The 17,697-nt window shown below is 44.8% G+C and overlaps 1 pseudogene across 1 annotated transcript in view; it reads right to left on the bottom strand.

The window, feature by feature from the left end:
* LOC311127370 overlaps window positions 1-17,697 on the bottom strand; it is a 367,179-nt pseudogene extending 349,482 nt beyond the window's left edge. The window contains exons 1-5 of the transcript in view: window positions 17,646-17,697; window positions 16,617-16,741; window positions 14,979-15,059; window positions 14,207-14,306; window positions 14-137 (exon numbers count right to left, since the gene is read on the bottom strand). The product of the transcript in view is annotated as an uncharacterized misc_RNA (transcript). The remainder of the gene's footprint in view (window positions 1-13; window positions 138-14,206; window positions 14,307-14,978; window positions 15,060-16,616; window positions 16,742-17,645) is intronic.

Genomic DNA, 17,697 nt, shown 5'->3' with positions numbered 1-17,697 from the left:
GACTCTGACCTACCTGGGTACCTCCCGTCTGGTCGAATATCTGCCACAGATACCAGCGGTCTTTCTTTGTGGTTTTCCTCAGCCGGAAGGTGATAACTAGAGAGTATTCACTGGACAGACCATTTGGGAACACCAATCTGAAAGAAAGAATTAACATAGTTCGAGCTGAATATTGTCAAATTACATCGCAAACATTTCTGAATCTTAACAATGGGCCTAATAGTGAAAATATTGTTTCAGAACTTTCAGTCTTGGTTGGAAGAGCATCAATAGAATTTGCAAACTTACTGATTTACAAACGTAGAAGATATTACCCATAAAATGTGCATTTGCTAAATGGACTGTCAAAAATAAATATTCATAACACTGGTTAATATGAATAATCATGCTGGATGTTTTTTATAGTGTTCTATGACTGCGTAGTAAGCAAAACAATGAACTTGAATCACTTGACAAGGTTATTTTATAGCCCCCTAGTGCTCAGTGGCCGCTTACATGAAAAGTTTATATTTTATGCCAAACATGATTAATCCAGCCAGATTACATTTATTTCAGCATCCCTGTCATTCCAAAGCAAAGAGAATAATCATTGATCCAAACTTCAATTAAGTTCCTCTTACTTTACATATGCATCTAGAGAACACAAGTGCATGACTAACTACGGTATATAGTTTATAAAGAAAACATTGTTATAAAGATAAAGACAAAAGGTAACAAAGAAGAAAAAAGATCAAGGTAATAGTGTTGTTAACCCAGCCGTTTCAGTACAACTGAAAACTGTGCTAGCAGAACATTTTTAGCACATTGTGAAGACTGAATGTAATGGGAATCTCATTCATTATAGAAACTCTAACACTATTCCTCGTCCATGTCTTCACTGATACTCCTCTCCTCCTATTTCCTATTTCCATCCTGTTGAATAAACAGCTTTACCCCTCAAACTGAGCCTGGGACTCACATTTAGATTAGACTACATTAATGCATTAACAGCTAAAAGTGAAGCACCAAAAACACAATAATTCACGCTTAGCAGAAATCACAACGATGCAATGATAAGGTCATTCAAAGACATGGGGAGAGAGAAAGAGAGAGAGAAGGAGGGAGAGACAGAGAGAGCGGGATAGAGAAGGAGAGAGAGATCAATGAAGGGAGGGAGAGAGGGGGGAGGGAAAGAGAAAGGGTGAGAGAGAGGAGAGAGGAGAGAAGAGAGAGAGAGAGAGAGAGAGAGAGAGAGAGAGAGAGAGAGAGAGGTGAAAAAAGAGAAAGCCAGAGACTAAGTTCACTTCAGATAGGCCGGAAATTAGTTTTCCTCTTCATAGATCATGTCCTATTCTCTCAGAGCCATACCCCTCCTGCATTGTGTGTCCCTTGAATTCTCACAGAACGTTGAAACAGCATATGATTAAAATTATATATGCAGCGAGTTAAAGCCACAGAAAGATCAAATGATTTCTGAGGGGAGGCAAGAGAAAGAGAGAGACTGGGAAGGTGAATGGTCGCCTTCGGGCAAAAACATTTATATTGCAATTCAATGGAGAGAGAGAGGCAGGAGTTTCATAAAACTAGAGGTTTATTCCCTGAGATTCCACCTAAAGACATTCATTGCAATTCCTACATAAAACAGCACAGACCCCACTTGGGCACATACGTCAATTCTATGTCTATTCCACGTTGGTTCAACGTGGAACAATGTTGATTCAAACAGTGTGTTCCCAGTGGGATAGGTACACTACCGGTCAAAAGTTTTAGAACACCAACTCATTCAAGAGTTTTTCTTTATTTTTGCTATTTTCTACATTGTCGAATAATAGTGAAGACATCAAAACTATGAAATAACAAATATGGAATCATGTAGTAACCAAAGAAGTGTGAAACAAATCAAAATAGATTTTATATTTGAGATTCTTCAAATAGCCACCCTTTGCCTTGATGACAGCTTTGCACACTCTTGGCATTCTCTCAACCAGCTTCATGAGGTGGTCACCTGGAATGCATTTCAATTAACAGGTGTGCCTTCCTAAAAGTTAATTTGTGGAATTTCTTTCCTTCTTAATGCGTTTGAGCCAATCAGTTGTGTTGTGACAGTTGTTCTGGAGTGTTGTCGGGAGAGGTCGTGTTTTTCTCTAGCTGGAGGTAAGCAGGAGGTAAGCTTCTCATATGGTGTTGAGTAAAGCTTAACCATGTATTAGATCGTAGGTAGGTAGTTAGCTGTAGTTAGGTATTGTATTTATCATAGGTTAGTATTGTTGTTATTGTAGGTTTCCGTAGGTAATTGTAGGTTAGTATCGAAGCACGAGGCTAGCTAGCTAGCGGGTAGCTACTGGTAACGATTAGCAACGCTGGAGAGCTGGTTCCAATGTTAATGTAGTGCTAGCCAACGTTTAATTTTTTGCTTAACCATGTATTAGATCGTAGGTAGGTAGTTAGCCGTAGTTAGGTATTGTATTTATTATAGGTTAGTATTGTTGTTATTGTAGGTTTCCGTAGGTAATTGTAGGTTAGTATCGAAGCACGAGGCTAGCTAGCTAACGGGTAGCTACTGGTAACGATTAGCAACGCTAGAGAGCTGGTCCCAATGTTAATGTAGTGCTAGCCAACGTTTAATTTTTGCTTAACCATGTATTAGATCGTAGGTAGGTAGTTAGCCGTAGTTAGGTATTGTATTTATTATAGGTTAGTATTGTTGTTATTGTAGGTTTCCGTAGGTAATTGTAGGTTAGTATCGAAGCACGAGGCTAGCTAGCTAGCGGGTAGCTACTGGTAACGATTAGCAACGCTGGAGAGCTGGTTCCAATGTTAATGTAGTCCTAGCCAACGTTTAATTTTTTGCTGCGTTATGCGTTATGAAAGGAACTAGACACGGACTTGAATTATCTGTTTAGTGTGCTAACACACTCTTGGCAGTTTGTTGTAACCAAGTATTGATGCTAAATTGTGTGTTAATGGTTGCTAGCTTGCAAGTTAGCTACGGCGTCATAGCTAGGCATCGTGGGTTGTTGTGTGTAGTTACTGTGTCTTTGCAGTGCCGGCTGTAGCACGAAGCGAGCTACCTAGCCGTTTTTTCGAACAGAGTCAGAGTCAACACAATAGCCATTGTGTGCCGGGTGTAGCACGAAGCTAGCTAGCTAGCCGTTCTTCAAACAAAGTCAACACAGTGGCCATTGCTAGCTACCCAACACGACCAGCTAACTGTACGGTAGTAGCTAAATACAATATACTTGTCCTAGCTAGCCAACGTCTAATCATTGCTGCGTCATGAAAGGAACTTGACACAGACACGAATGATCTGTTTAGTGTGTTATCACACTATTGGTGGTTTGTTGTGACCAAGTGTTGGTGCTAAACGGTGTGTTATTGTTATTGGATGCTAGCTTGCTAGTTAGCTATGGTGTCATAGTTGGCTAGCTGAATAAAGTGGGTTGAGTCTATTCCTTTAAACATTGAACCGCTGTGGTTCACAACAATTCTGATTTCTAAAGGCGGAAGTTTGGAGAGTTTTTGTTCGGGTGGTTCAGTGAAACAATTTTAGTTTCTGAGGTAGACGTTTTTGGTGAGGGAGGCCCTGCTCTCTCCGCTCCCAGATGCTTAGCTCATTTCATTCCGATCTCCTCTGCATTTTTGTAGCCATTTGCTACAGCCAGTCAACTATGTCTCTGCCTATCCCTGTTCTCTCCTCTCTGCACAGGCTACACAAACGCACCACACCGCGTGGCTGCTGCCTCTCTAACCTGGTGGTCCCTGCACGCACCACCCACGTGGAGTTCCAGGTCGCAGGCAGCCTCTGGAACTGCCGTTCTGCTGCCAACAAAGCTGACTTCATCCCAGCCTATGCCAACCTCCAGTCCCTCGACTTCCTGGCGCTGACGGAAACATGGATCACCACTGAAAACACTGCTACTCCTACTGCTCTCTCCTCGTCTGACCATGTGTTCTCGCATACCCCGAGAGCATCTGGTCAGAGGGGTGGTGGTACAGGAATCCTCATCCCTCCCAAGTGGACATTCTCAATTTTTCCCCTAACCCATCTGTCTATCTCCTCATTTGAATTCCATGCTGTCACAGTCACTAGCCCATTTAAGCTTAATATCCTTGTCATCTATCGCCCTCCAGGTTCCCTTGGAGAGTTCATCAATGAGCTTGACGCCTTGATAAGTTCCTTCCCTGAGGATGGCTCACCCCTCACAGTTTTGGGGGATTTCAACCTCCCTATGTCCACATTTGACTCATTTCTCTCTGCCTCCTTCTTTCCACTCCTCTCCTCTTTTGACCTCACCCTCTCACCGTCCCCCCCTACTCACAAGGCAGGCAATACGCTTGACCTCATCTTCACTAGATGCTGCTCCTCTACTAATCTCACTGCAACTCCCCTCCATGTCTCCGACCACTACTTTGTTTCCTTTTCTCTCTCACTCTCCTCCCACACTACTCACTCTGCCCCTACACAGATGGTAATGCGCCGCCGCAACCTTCGCTCTCTCTCTCCCACTACTCTCTCCTCTTCCATCCTATCATCTCTTCCCTCTGCTCAATCCTTCTCCCTCCAATCTCCTGATTCTGCCTCCTCAACCCTCCTCTCCTCCCTTTCTGCATCCTTTGACTCTCTGTGTCCCCTATCCTCCCGGCCGGCTCGGTCCTCCCCTCCAGCTCCGTGGCTTGATGACTCATTGCGAGCTCACAGAACAGAGCTCCGGGCAGCGGAGCGGAAATGGAAGAAAACTAAACTCCCTGCCGACCTGGCATCTTTTCACTCCCTCCTCTCTACATTTTCTTCATCTGTTTCTGCTGCTAAGGCCACCTTCTACCACTCTAAATTCCAAGCATCTGCCTCTAACCCTAGGAAGCTCTTTGCCACATTTTCCTCCCTCCTGAATCCCCCCCCCCCCCCCCCCTCCTCTCTCTCTGTAGATGACTTCGTCAACCACTTTGAAAAGAAGGTTGACGACATCCGATCCTCGTTTGTTAAGTCTAATGACACTGCTGGTCCTGCTCACACTGCCCTACCCTATGCTTTGACTTCTTTCTCCCCTCTCTCTCCAGATAAAATCCTGCGACTTGTGACTGCAGGCCGCCCAACAACCTGCCCGCTTGACCCCATCCCCTCCTCCCTTATCCAGACCATCTCCGGTGACCTTCTCCCCTACCTCACCTCGCTGATCAACTCATCCTTGACCGCTGGCCATGTCCCTTCCGTCTTCAAGAGAGCGAGAGTTGCTCCCCTTCTCAAAAAACCAACACTCGACCCCACTGATGTCAACAACTACAGACCAGTATCCCTTCTTTCTTTTCTTTCCAAAACTATTGAGCGTGCCGTCTTTAGCCAACTCTCTTGCTATCTCTCTCAGAATGACCTTCTTGATCCAAACCAATCAGGTTTCAGGACTGGTCATTCAACTAAGACTGCTCTTCTCTGTGTCACGGAGACTCTCCGCACTGCTAAAGCTAACTCTCTCTCCTCTGCTCTTGTCCTTCTAGACCTGTCTGCTGCCTTTGATACTGTGAACCATCAGATCCTCCTCTCCACCCTCTCCGAGCTGGGCATCTCCGGCGCGGCTCACTCCTGGATTGCGTCCTACCTGACCGGTCGCTCCTACCAAGTGGCGTGGCGAGAAGCTGTCTCCGCACCACGTGCTCTCACCACTGGTGTCCCCCAGGGCTCAGTTCTAGGCCCTCTCCTTTTCTCCCTATACACCAAGTCACTTGGCTCTGTCATATCCTCACATGGCCTTTCCTATCATTGCTACGCTGACGATACACAACTAATCTTCTCCTTTCCCCCTTCTGAAAACCAGGTGGCGAATCGCATCTCTGCATGTCTGGCAGACATATCAGTATGGATGACGGATCACCACCTCAAGCTGAACCCTGGCAAGACGGAGCTGCTCTTCCTCCCGGGGAAGGACTGCCCGTTCCATGATCTCGCCATCACGGTTGACAACTCCGCTGTGTCCTCCTCCCAGAGTGCGAAGAGCCTAGGCGTGACCCTGGACAACACCCTGTCGTTCTCCGCCAACATCAAGGCGGTGACCCGCTCCTGCAGGTTCATGCTCTACAACATTCGGAGAGTACGACCCTGCCTTACACAGGAAGCGGCACAGGTCCTAATCCAGGCACTTGTCATCTCCCGTCTGGACTACTGCAACTCGCTGTTGGCTGGCCTCCCTGCCTGTGCCATTAAACCCCTACAACTCATCCAGAATGCCGCAGCCCGTCTGGTGTTCAACCTTCCCAAGTTCTCTCACGTCACCCCCCTCCTCCGCACACTCCACTGGCTTCCAGTTGAAGCTCGCATCCGCTACAAGACCATGGTGCTTGCCTATGGAGCAGTGAGGGGAACGGCACCTCTGTACCTTCAGGCTCTGATCAGTCCCTACACCCAAACGAGGGCATTGCGTTCATCCACCTCTGGCCTGCTGGCTCCCCTTCCTCTGCGGAAGCATAGCTCCCGCTCAGCCCAGTCAAAACTGTTCGCTGCTCTGGCACCCCAATGGTGGAACAAGCTCCCTCACGACGCCAGGACAGCGGAGTCACTCACCACCTTCCGGAGACATTTGAAACCCCACCTCTTTAAGGAATACCTGGGATAGGATAAAGTGTTCCTTCTAACCCCCCCCCCCCCCCCCAAATTGTAAAGTGGTTATCCCACTGGCTATAGGGTGAACGCACCAATTTGCGAGTCGCTCTGGCTAAGAGCGTCTGCTAAATGACGTTAATGTGCCCTTGAGCAAGGCACTTAACCCTAATTGCTCCTGTAAGTCGCTCTGGATAAGAGCGTCTGCTAAATGACTAAAATGTAATGTAAATGTAGGGGGGGGTATACAGAAAATAGCCCTATTTGGTAAAAGACCAAGTCCATATTATGGCAAGAACAGCTCAAATAAGCAAAGACAAATAAGATCCATCATTACTTTAAGACATGAAGGTCAGTCAATACGGAACATTTCAAGAACATTGAAAGTTTCTTCAAGTGCAATTGCAAAAACCATCAAGCGCTATGATGAAACTGGTTATCATGAGGACCGCCATTACGTTCATTATAGTTACCAGCCTCAGAAATTGCACCCCAAATAAATGCTTCACAGAGTTCAAGTCACAGACACATCTCAACATCAACTGTTCAGAGGAGACTGTGTGAATCAGGCCTTCATGGTCGAATTGCTGTAAAGAAACCACTACTAAAGGACACCAATAAGAAGAAGATACCTGCTTGGGCCAAGAAACACGAGCAATGGACATTAGACCGGTGGAAATTTGTCCTTTGGTCTGGAGTCCAAATTTGAGATTTTTGGTTCTAACCGCTGTGTCTTTGTGAGACGTGGTGTGGGTGAACAGATGATCTCCAAAAGTGTATTTCCCACCCTAAAATATGGAGAGGGAGGTGTTAAGGTGTGGGGGTGCTTTGCTGGTGAAACTGTCTGTGATTTATTTAGAATTCAAGGCACACTTAACCAGCATGGCTACCACAGCATTCTGCAGCGATACACCATCCCATCTGGTTTGGGCTTAGTGGGACTATCATTTGTTTTTCAACAGGACAATGACCCAACACACCTCCAGGCTGTGTAAGGGCTATTTTACCAAGAAGGAGAGTGATGGAGTGCTGCATCAGATGACCTGGCCTCCACGATCCCCCGACCTCAACCCAATTGAGATGGTTTGGGATGAGTCCAAAGGCAGAGTGAAGGAAAAGCAGCCAACAAGTGCCAAACATATGTGGGAACTCCTTCAAGACTGTTGGAAAAGCATTCCAGGTGAAGCTGGTTGAGAGAATGCCAAGAGTGTGCAACGCTGTCATCAAGGCAAAGGGTTGCTATTTGAAGAATCTCAAATATAAAATATATTTTGATTTGTTTAACACCTTTTTGGTTACTACATGATTCCATATGTGTTATTTCATAGTTTTGATGTCTTCACTATTATTCTACAATGTAGAAAATAGAAAAAATTAAGAAAAACCCTTGAATGAGTAGGTGTTCTAAGACTTTTGACCGGTAGTGTATGTCTAAAGGATAAGGAGAGCGAAACATTGAAGGAATTAGAAAATTAAACACAGAGAGGGGACAAAAACATGTACTTTTCAATTCAATCTAACTTTTAGTACCACAGGTTAGGTCTCACTGAGATCAAATCTGTTCTACAAGAGAGAGCTGTTCTTGATGGTATTTGTATCTAATGTTAGTGGATGGAAGTGATCCAGTTGAGGTCATTTGCAGACAGTATCTACACTGGCACACTTGATCCCTAGGGGTTAGATGTCAAGGGTTACACGTTCCTGACACCTCCTCCCACCCTCTACCCTCCTCCTCCTCCCCCTCCTCATCAGTTTACCATCTGTGGCTCAAACACATGCTCCTATCAAGTGGATTTGGTTTTTGAACAGCGTTTGCTTTCCCCCAGACACATTTTAAAATCCTCTCCTTTTTGAATGCCAGTGCAGTGGTACCTGTCTATGAATCCTCTAGGTCAAAACTAGGACCCTCGTTTTAACCTCTGGTCTAGAAGTGCTTCATTTGATGAATTTTGTTCATTCACCCACAGAAAGAGAAATAAGGTACCACTTTAATGACAAAACTTTCTGAAAACCCTTTTAATTGCCCTCTTCCTTCATTCGTTGACTGAGTGAGTCTGACAGAAAATTAATCATGGATGCCATAATGACTTGCATCGTCAGCTTGTGTTCAAGAAGCACAACCAAATCAAGCTAGGAACGAATGTTACCTCGTTGATGCATAGTCTATGAATATGCAAACTATCAAAGAAAGTGTGAATGCAGGCACTTTCTTTCAAACTCAAAAGTCTGTGTGTGTGGGTGGAATAGAGAGAGAGAGAGAGAGAGAGAGAGAAAAGAAAGAGAGAGCATAGAGAGAGAATAGAGAGAGAGAATAACCCCAGTTGGAAACAATGAATTTGCAATTTCACTGATGTGTTCAGTGGTATAATAAGAGAGAGAATATTGAGAGATAAAAAGAAAGATAAAAAGAAAGATAGAGATTGTGCTTCCATTACAGGACAGAATACAGTAACACACTGACTTCCATTACAGGACAGAATACAGTAACACACTGACTTCCATTACAGGACAGAATACAGTAACACACTGACTTCCATTACAGGACAGAATACAGTAACACACTGACTTCCATTACAGGACAGAATACAGTAACACACTGACTTCCATTACAGGACAGAATACAGTAACACACTGACTTCCATTACAGGACAGAATACAGTAACACACTGACTTCCATTACAGGACAGAATACAGTAACACACTGACTTCCATTACAGGACAGAATACAGTAACACACTGACTTCCATTACAGGACAGAATACAGTAACACACTGACTTCCATTACAGGCTAGAATACAGTAACACACAGAGACTTATATTACAGGCTAGAATACAGTAACACACTGAGATTTATATTACAGGCTAGAATACAGTAACACACTGAGATTTATATTACATGCTAGAATACAGTAACACACTGAGATAGAAATGGAACACCTCCAATCCCACCGATGAATAGACAACAACACAACCAAACAGCAGGCCATCCAGTATCACTATCCATAACTCACTGGAATAGTACCAACATACAAAAGTGTGTGCACCACAGACAGACAGCACCACAGACAGACAGCACCACAGACAGACAGCACCACAGACAGACAGCACCACAGACAGACAGCACCACAGACAGACAGACAGACAGACAGCACCACAGCCAGACATCACCACAGACAGACAGCACCACAGACAGACAGCACCACAGACAGACAGCAGCACCACAGACAGCACCACAGACAGACAGCACCACCACAGACAGCACCACAGACAGACAGCACCACAGACAGACAGCACCACAGACAGACAGCACCACAGCCAGACAGCACCACAGACAGCACCACAGACAGACAGCACCACAGACAGACAGCACCACCGCAGACAGCACCACATACAGACATCACCACAGACAGACAGCACCACAGACAGACAGCACCACAGACAGACAGCACCACAGACAGACAGACAGCACCACAGACAAACAGCACCACAGACAGACAGCACCACAGACAGATAGCACCACAGACAGACAGCACCACAGACAGACAGCACCACAGACAGACATCAATGGTAGTTTATATTTGAAACATTCTGTATGTGGAGGATATTGATTTTGAACTCCAGAACCTGTCATTGAGTGTGGCATACAGACACAATCTACAATCACACAATCAGTCCCCTAAGAGAGGAGAGATCCCTCCATCTCTGTGAAACAGTTTCAATCACACAATCAGTCCCCTAAGAGAGGAGAGATCCCTCCATCTCTGTGGAATAGTATCAATCACACAATCAGTCCCCTAAGAGAGGAGAGATTCCTCCATCTCTGTGGAACAGTATCAATTGGGCAAACTGCACTAACTGAAATCAGCCTTGTTAATGCAGGACTGTGCACTGCTGTGGATACCCAGAACCAGGATTAAGAAATCCTGCTCTGGGTAAGTGTATAAATTGGGCCTGGGAGCTGACGGATGGACACAACATTAGCTAGATCCAGAAAGTCGAGCCTCTCTGCCAGTCCTGAGAGTAAAGAGAGAGATGTTTGGAGGTTGTGGTGGTAGGGGGAAGGAAGGGGGAGGGGAGGAGGGGAGGAGGGGAGGAGGGGAGGAGGGGAGGAAGGAAAGGAGAGGAGGGGAGGAGGGGAGGAGGAGAGGGGAGGAAATGAGAGGAGGGGATGAGGGGAGAGGGGAGGAGGGAAATCGGGGGAAGGGGGAACCTCTGCACCTCGTGCTGTCCCCCCAGCCTCCCCTCAACTCCCCCTTCACCGGACCTCCCAGCTGACAGGCAACATCACCTGTCAAAGTACTCAGATAATTGGAGATGAATGCGGTCTCTCTCCCTCTCTCTCCCCCTCTCACACACATTCTCTTCTCTCTCCCTTCTCTCTCCCCCCTCTATCTCACCCACTCTCTCTCTCACCCCCTCTCTTTCTCACCCTCTCTCTATCTCTCGCTCTCTCTCTTGCGCTCCATTCTTCTCCCGCTTTATCTCTCTCAGCATCGCTCTCTCTCTCCCTTTCCCTCTCCCCCTCCCCTTTATCTGTCTGTCTGTCTGTCTGTCAGTCAGTCTCTTTCCTCCCCCTCCCCTCCCTCTCACTCTCCCCTTCTCTCTGTTTCTCTCCCTTCCTTCCAACAGGTTCAGGCACTGCAGGCCAGCCCAGGCCACAGGGCGAGGAAGAGGATATACAGTTGGGACTAGCTGGAGAAACAGATCGCCTTCTGTATGTTGCCTCAGTGATTCCTCTCACTGACCAGAGAGCACAGGACAGTGTGTGTGTGTGTGTGTGTGTTTACAGTTGTGTACTGTACTGTAAAACACTAAAAATATCCTGCATCTTGTCTTCCCCAAGAAAATGACAGGTCAGGTTGTTCTTTTGCAAAGCCAAAACCATACTGATGGAACGATGGATATTGTGAAAAGCCCTGATCTTCCTAAACCGGCTAGGGAAACCATCCCACTGCTGCCACCAAATGTGTGGGGTATCGTCCATCCATCTCATAGACATCTCATTGTTACACACTCCAGTTTGATAACGCGTATAATGTTTATCATTCCAGTTTTACAGATGCTTCCAAATGAGTCTCTACAGCGAAAATCTACCTTTACACTTCAGTCATTTATCAGACGCTCTTATCCAGAGCGACTTACAGTTGTGAGTGCATACATTTTCATACTTTTTCTCCCATACTGGTCCCCCATGGGAATACGAACCCACAATCCTAGCGCTGCAAGTGCCATGCTCTACCGACTGAGCCACACGGGACTGTCACATAGCATAACAAGTAGAAGTGAAGTAGAGTCCTATACTCCATGTTAAGTACAGGTTAACCCTCAGAGGGGTGAAGTTCAAACATAAAGTAGGAATTCATATACCTTTACATATGCCACACTAGCATATCACACATTACCAGGTCTCTACAGGTATAAATCATTTAGAAGTGTGACATTGTTTTCACCCCCTGCTGTTGACCTTAAATCAATATTACTTAGCAGGGTTACATAGTCCTTCATCTCTAGACAATCTATTAAAATGGCTATTAAAAAAACCTGTGCCTTAAACATCATGGGGAGGCCATACATAAATAGCAGTGTCATCCCAAATGGTAACCTATTCCCTATATAGTGCACTACCTTTGACCAGGTCTGTAGGTAATACAGTGCCATTTGGGATGCAGCCTTTCAAGCTATAGCCACCGCTACCCTCTCTTTGCCCTTGTGAAAAAATCGTCCTCCCTCCTCAAATCAGAATGTATATTAATATTCTGTCAAAATGATTCTACTTCTCGGTTTGCCCTTGTTGGCCAAAGCAAATGGAATTATCTGTGTAGCTGGATTGGGGGTCACCCCATGTCATCTCTCTCTCTCTTCCTCCCCCTCGCTCTCTCTCCCTCCCGCTCTCTCTTCTTCTCCCTCTGGTCTCACATTCTCTCTTTCTGGTCTCTCTCCTTCTGGTCTCTCTCTCTGGTCTCTCTCTCGCTCTGGTATCTCTCTCTCTCTTTCTGGTCTCCCTCTCTGGTCTCTCTGGTCTCTCTGGTCTCTCTGGTCTCTCTCTCTCTCTCTCTCTCTCTCTCTCTCTCTCTCTCTCTCTCTCTCTCTCTCTCTCTCTCTCTCTCTCTCTCGCTCTCTCTCTCTCTTTCTCTCTCTCTTTCTGGTCTTTCTCTTTCTGGTCTCGCTCTTTCTCTCTCTCTCGATGACACAAGATGTCATCCTGCAACGAGCCAGGGTGGAAACCCAGTTTATTCCATCCACATATAAGCTGAACTGGAGGCGGCAAACCTACACCCTGAGAAAATATTTGTTTGCTGCAACGGAAATCCGATATCATCCTGGCTTGTTTTTAAATCTCAGGCCAGTCCAGGCGATCTACGCCATGTGGGGGACTGATTTATGTGAGTGTGTTTGTTCATTTAATAGGTGGATACACTCTCTAAACAACTCTCTGAATGTTGTGCAGTATGTCTCTCCTTCAGAGTTTATAGAGATCCATTGGAACAAGCTGGGCAAACAGAACCAAATGTGGTGGTGTGCTTTATGTATTATCTGTCATGAGAGACTATAAACGCCAGCATGTCCATGACCACATCTCTGGTTCTCATATAATACAAATCAACATATATTTATCTTTGACTTACAGTAGCTCAAGTAAAGCACAATGCATCCATTAGTATAACCACTAGTACAGTTAATGTAGTAAAAGGCCATTAGTACATTCGTGTAAGCCTACTCCAGTGTCTCTACACTATATCTCTTAAAGCCAGAGCCTGTTCCAACAGTGTTCAGTCACATGGCCTCTGTCAATTCCAATTTTCTCAAGTAAAGAACACTATGCAGCCATTAGCTTGATCATTAGTACACAACCTACAGGTATAGGATCTTAATTTGATCAACCTGTTGCAGAAGAACTAAAACTTGTAGTGTATTTTATATTTTAAAAGGCTTCTGAAGTTCGTAATTTCCACTTAGAAATTTCAGACTTGATTTTACCTCACAAAAATGTATCAACCCCTACAAAAATGTCCATTAATTATAATCCACAATATAATATTTCCCATTTTCCTGTTGCTGCAGGATTATTTTCCTGCTGTAGCAAACTGGCTCAAATTAAGATCCTACACCTGTACTGTATGCCGTTAAGCCAGAGCTTAATGGAAAACGCTCCAACAGAGCACAGCCACATGGCCTGAGGGTTCTAGGACTTCAGTCAATTCCAAAACAAAGCAACATGATCACACACTGACTGACAGACTCGTACAGTAATTGGTGTCCAAATAGACCTGGCCAGACCACCCTCTAGTCACACCCAAGATGTCCCCGGCCCGGCAGGCCCAACTCAACTCACTCTGTTTGCTCAACTCCCTCCTCTAGCTATCAGTGAGCAGTTAGTTTCAATGAAAGGAGGGGGAACAGAGGAGACACACAGACTTGACGGTCAGCAACTAGAGAGATAGTGCCCATTTCATGGACACTGGCAAGCTTTGGCGAACAACAAAACTGCGGTCACGCATACTGTTTGAAAGACACACCCACGAGGGGAGATCTGAATGACTTGATCGCTGATTATCTCAACAAGTATGAGTCCAGAGTAATCAAACTACCCCCCAGTCACATCCAAGTGTCCCCCTGGCCCAGCCTGGCACTACTCACTCTGTTGGCTTGATGAGGGGGTTGCTCCCCAGCCGGAATGATGGCCGATCCTCTGTCACTGTCCCCTTTCTCAGGAGAAACGTTTCTGTCAGATCAAAACCTGCAAAAAAAGAGACAAGAGGATGAGAAGGGGTAGTTTAAACTCAAGATGTCCATTTCCCTGACATAGATTTAGCCTAGTCCTGACCTGGAATAAAAAGCACTTTCCATAGAGATGATCTGTGTTCAGGAAACTGACACCTGGTGTTGCAAAGTGTTGTTTTAAACTCTACAATATGGTTATACAACAATGCATATGGGTTGAGTAACCATCAAGACTTTCCAGATTAACATCAAACTCCTGTCCCCCTCAGTTTTGTCCATTTGTATGGTACAATATAGTTAATTTATACATAATTACTTCAAAGATAATAGATTTGACCATCAGTGCTCCCTAAAACAAATTGGTGCATGGCACCTCTGTCAGCGCAGGCTCAATTACAGAGTTTTTCTTGAAGTGTTACATAACCTGTGAACATATTCATGTATGTCACGAGATGTCTGAGTCATGAATGTTATTACCCCCCTGGATTAGAGCCAAACAGATTGGTTGACACCCAAATTGCACCCTATTCCCTATATAGTGCACTACTTTTGAACAGGGCTCATAGGGCTCTGGTCAAAAGTAGTGCACTATATTGGGAATAGGGTGGCATTTGGGATGTAGCCATTGAGAGAGGGATGGATCTATTTCAATTGAGGGAGGTGCACACCATAACACTGTAATTCTTACCGGTGAATTCTGGCTGTGGACCATTTAAACTGTAGGAAAACCGGTCCTTGTCTACTTTCAATGGAGGACATCTAGAGTTGTCTAGAAAACAGGAATAATATAATCAGCCATGCAAGGTTCATATCCATTGAAGTAAAAATTAAGATGCAGACAGCAAACTAGTGCAGAATATCGTCTAAACACTTCAGTCATCAAAGACTGAAACTTTGAGATCTGATGTCCGACAGCGAGGTTGATGATTTGGTGACTGAAACTTTGAGATCTGATGTCCGACAGCGAGGTTGATGATTTGGCACACAACCATCGGTTGATGTGCACAGCAGGACTGCAATATAGTTGGCCTGCAACGTGACCAGTGTCTTTCCATGTGGAGGTGCACTTCAGTCACTCACCATAAAAGTGAGAATGTCTTGTTAGTCACCACTATCCACCCATTCATTAACATTCAGTTTGCGTCCCAAATGTCACCCTATCCCCTATATAGTGCAGTACTTTAGACCAGAGCCCTATGGGGAACAGGGTGCCATTTGGGATGCAGCCTCATACAGCTCAGACAGGGATGTGGAAGAGCTGTTAATTAGAGGTGGTGAAAGAGACTTAACTCTCACTGGGCTCAACTTTGACCCTTTTTGTATGTAGTCATGTTTTCTCTTAGTTAAACTTGGAGACTGGGGCAGGGCTACAGGGTCGTGGTCATTACGGAACAGAGTAGCAAAACGTTTGAGAACGTTGTGCAATGGAAAACACTAACGAGTGTTTCTTAGACAAGTTCAGATAATACTACATCCCAGTATAACTATTTTTGTGACTGTTTTCTTCAGTTTCGTGCCAACTGAACATGGCCCAAACATATACTGTAGCTAAAACTGCAAACAAATGACTTGCCATATTCCTGTCTGCAAAATCTGACCATGGTCATCTACTGTGACAACGCCACGTTAGCCCAATGTTATTGGAAGGGCATGTTAGTACTACTAAAAATGAAACTAAAATGGTAGCAATAACCTGTGATGTAGTTAGCTTTTTGCTATATGTATTTCAAGGGATGTAAACAATAGCATGTGCTTACTGCCTGTTTTAGAAAACGTATTGAGCACAACCACATAGCCTAGCCTATAGGCCTAGTGCGTGCTATGAAATATGATCTAATATGAATTCCAAAAATGTGTGTACCACATAGCTCCCAAAATGTATTTCCACTGTAAACTAGGCCTAAGGAGAGTGTCTGTGAGATCAAAGTCATCTTGGTGTTGGTGACAGTGTCCTTACATGCCACAGGGGGTTGGTGGCTCATAGGTAGCCTGGCGGTTAGAGCTTTGGGCCAGTAACCGAAAGTCGCTAGTTCAAATACCCGAGCCGACAAGGGGGAAAATATGCAGATGTGCCCTTGAGCAAGGCACTTAACCCTAATTTGCTCCAGGGGCACCGTACTACCATGGCTGACCCTGTAAAACAACACATTTCACTTCAACTATCTGGTGTATGTGACAATAAAAAATAAATAATAATAAAGGCTGGAATGGTATCTAACTCATCAAACACATGGTTTCCATGCGTTTGAGGCCATTCCATCTACTCCATTCCAGCCATTATTATGTGCTGTCCTCCCCTCAGCAGCCTCCTGTGCTAGATACATACCTATTCTTCCATTCACTGCCATTCCAACAGTGCAAGGAATGGTATGTACAATCCAGAGGAAAACTGCCCATCTTAGCAAGCAACTCATGTCTTCTCTGGTGTGAGAGAAAATACTTCTTCAAAACCTAAAAAGAAAATACAAGTTAGTTCTTAAAATAGTAGGCCTACATCTACACTAAAATATGAATGAGAGCAAGGTGCGACAGGTTCACTGCAAGAGTTGCTGCATTTATTATGGCGCTATCATATCATCAGGAAAATAGGCTAAACAGAAGAGTCACACTTTGTAGGCTATACCAAACGGAAACAAATAGAATGAGGTCGGCTATGTAGAACTAATCTAAATTATGATTTTTTGAACCTGAACATAACTGTCCCGGGTCAGTATGACACAGAGCACGTTTATAGTGAGATGAGATCACGCACATGATGCCAACTGACAAAATTCAACTTCGATGGAGAGATGCCAAATTCCTCAAACGTGCCAATCTCACAATTCAAGCCAATGACAATGTCTGTCGCACATTGAATAGCGCCACAGCTATAACTCAGATTGTTTGGAACTAGCGGACAGGACACTCCATAATAGTCTATTCCACTTATGCAGTATTCATATTTTCACAAAGGCTCCTCAATCATCAGATATAGGTACCAAATTACGCGTAATTATGCGTCCAGTTCATTGCAGCCTAATACGGGTCTTGCGAGCATATGGAAAAACAGCATGCTACACAAGTGTTACATACAGTATAGCCTATTTACACGAACATAACGGAATGTTCATAAATCATTTCGAGTGGCTGAAGCAGAAAAATATTCGTCCCGTAAAGCCAGACAAGTTCCAGAACATGAACTAAAGCTGTGCGCAAAAGCCACTAAAGTGCCAAACGACAACAAGGCTAGACGCACTAACCAAGGTCCCCTGCTTATAAGTTCGTATCGATACATGACATTGCAGAGGAGGATTTCAAGCAGCCATTATTATTCAACCTGTAAATTATGAATATCAAATCAAACCAGTCTACTTACAATTGGTGAGAAAGTTTCCTCCAGCATAAACACGCATTAATCCATTAACGGT

This window comes from Coregonus lavaretus (assembly GCF_964263955.1).
Source record: "Coregonus lavaretus genome assembly, chromosome: 1".
NCBI lineage: Eukaryota > Metazoa > Chordata > Actinopteri > Salmoniformes > Salmonidae > Coregonus > Coregonus lavaretus.
Note: the sequence above shows the minus strand (reverse complement) of the source record. Positions and strands in the feature narration are given on the sequence as shown.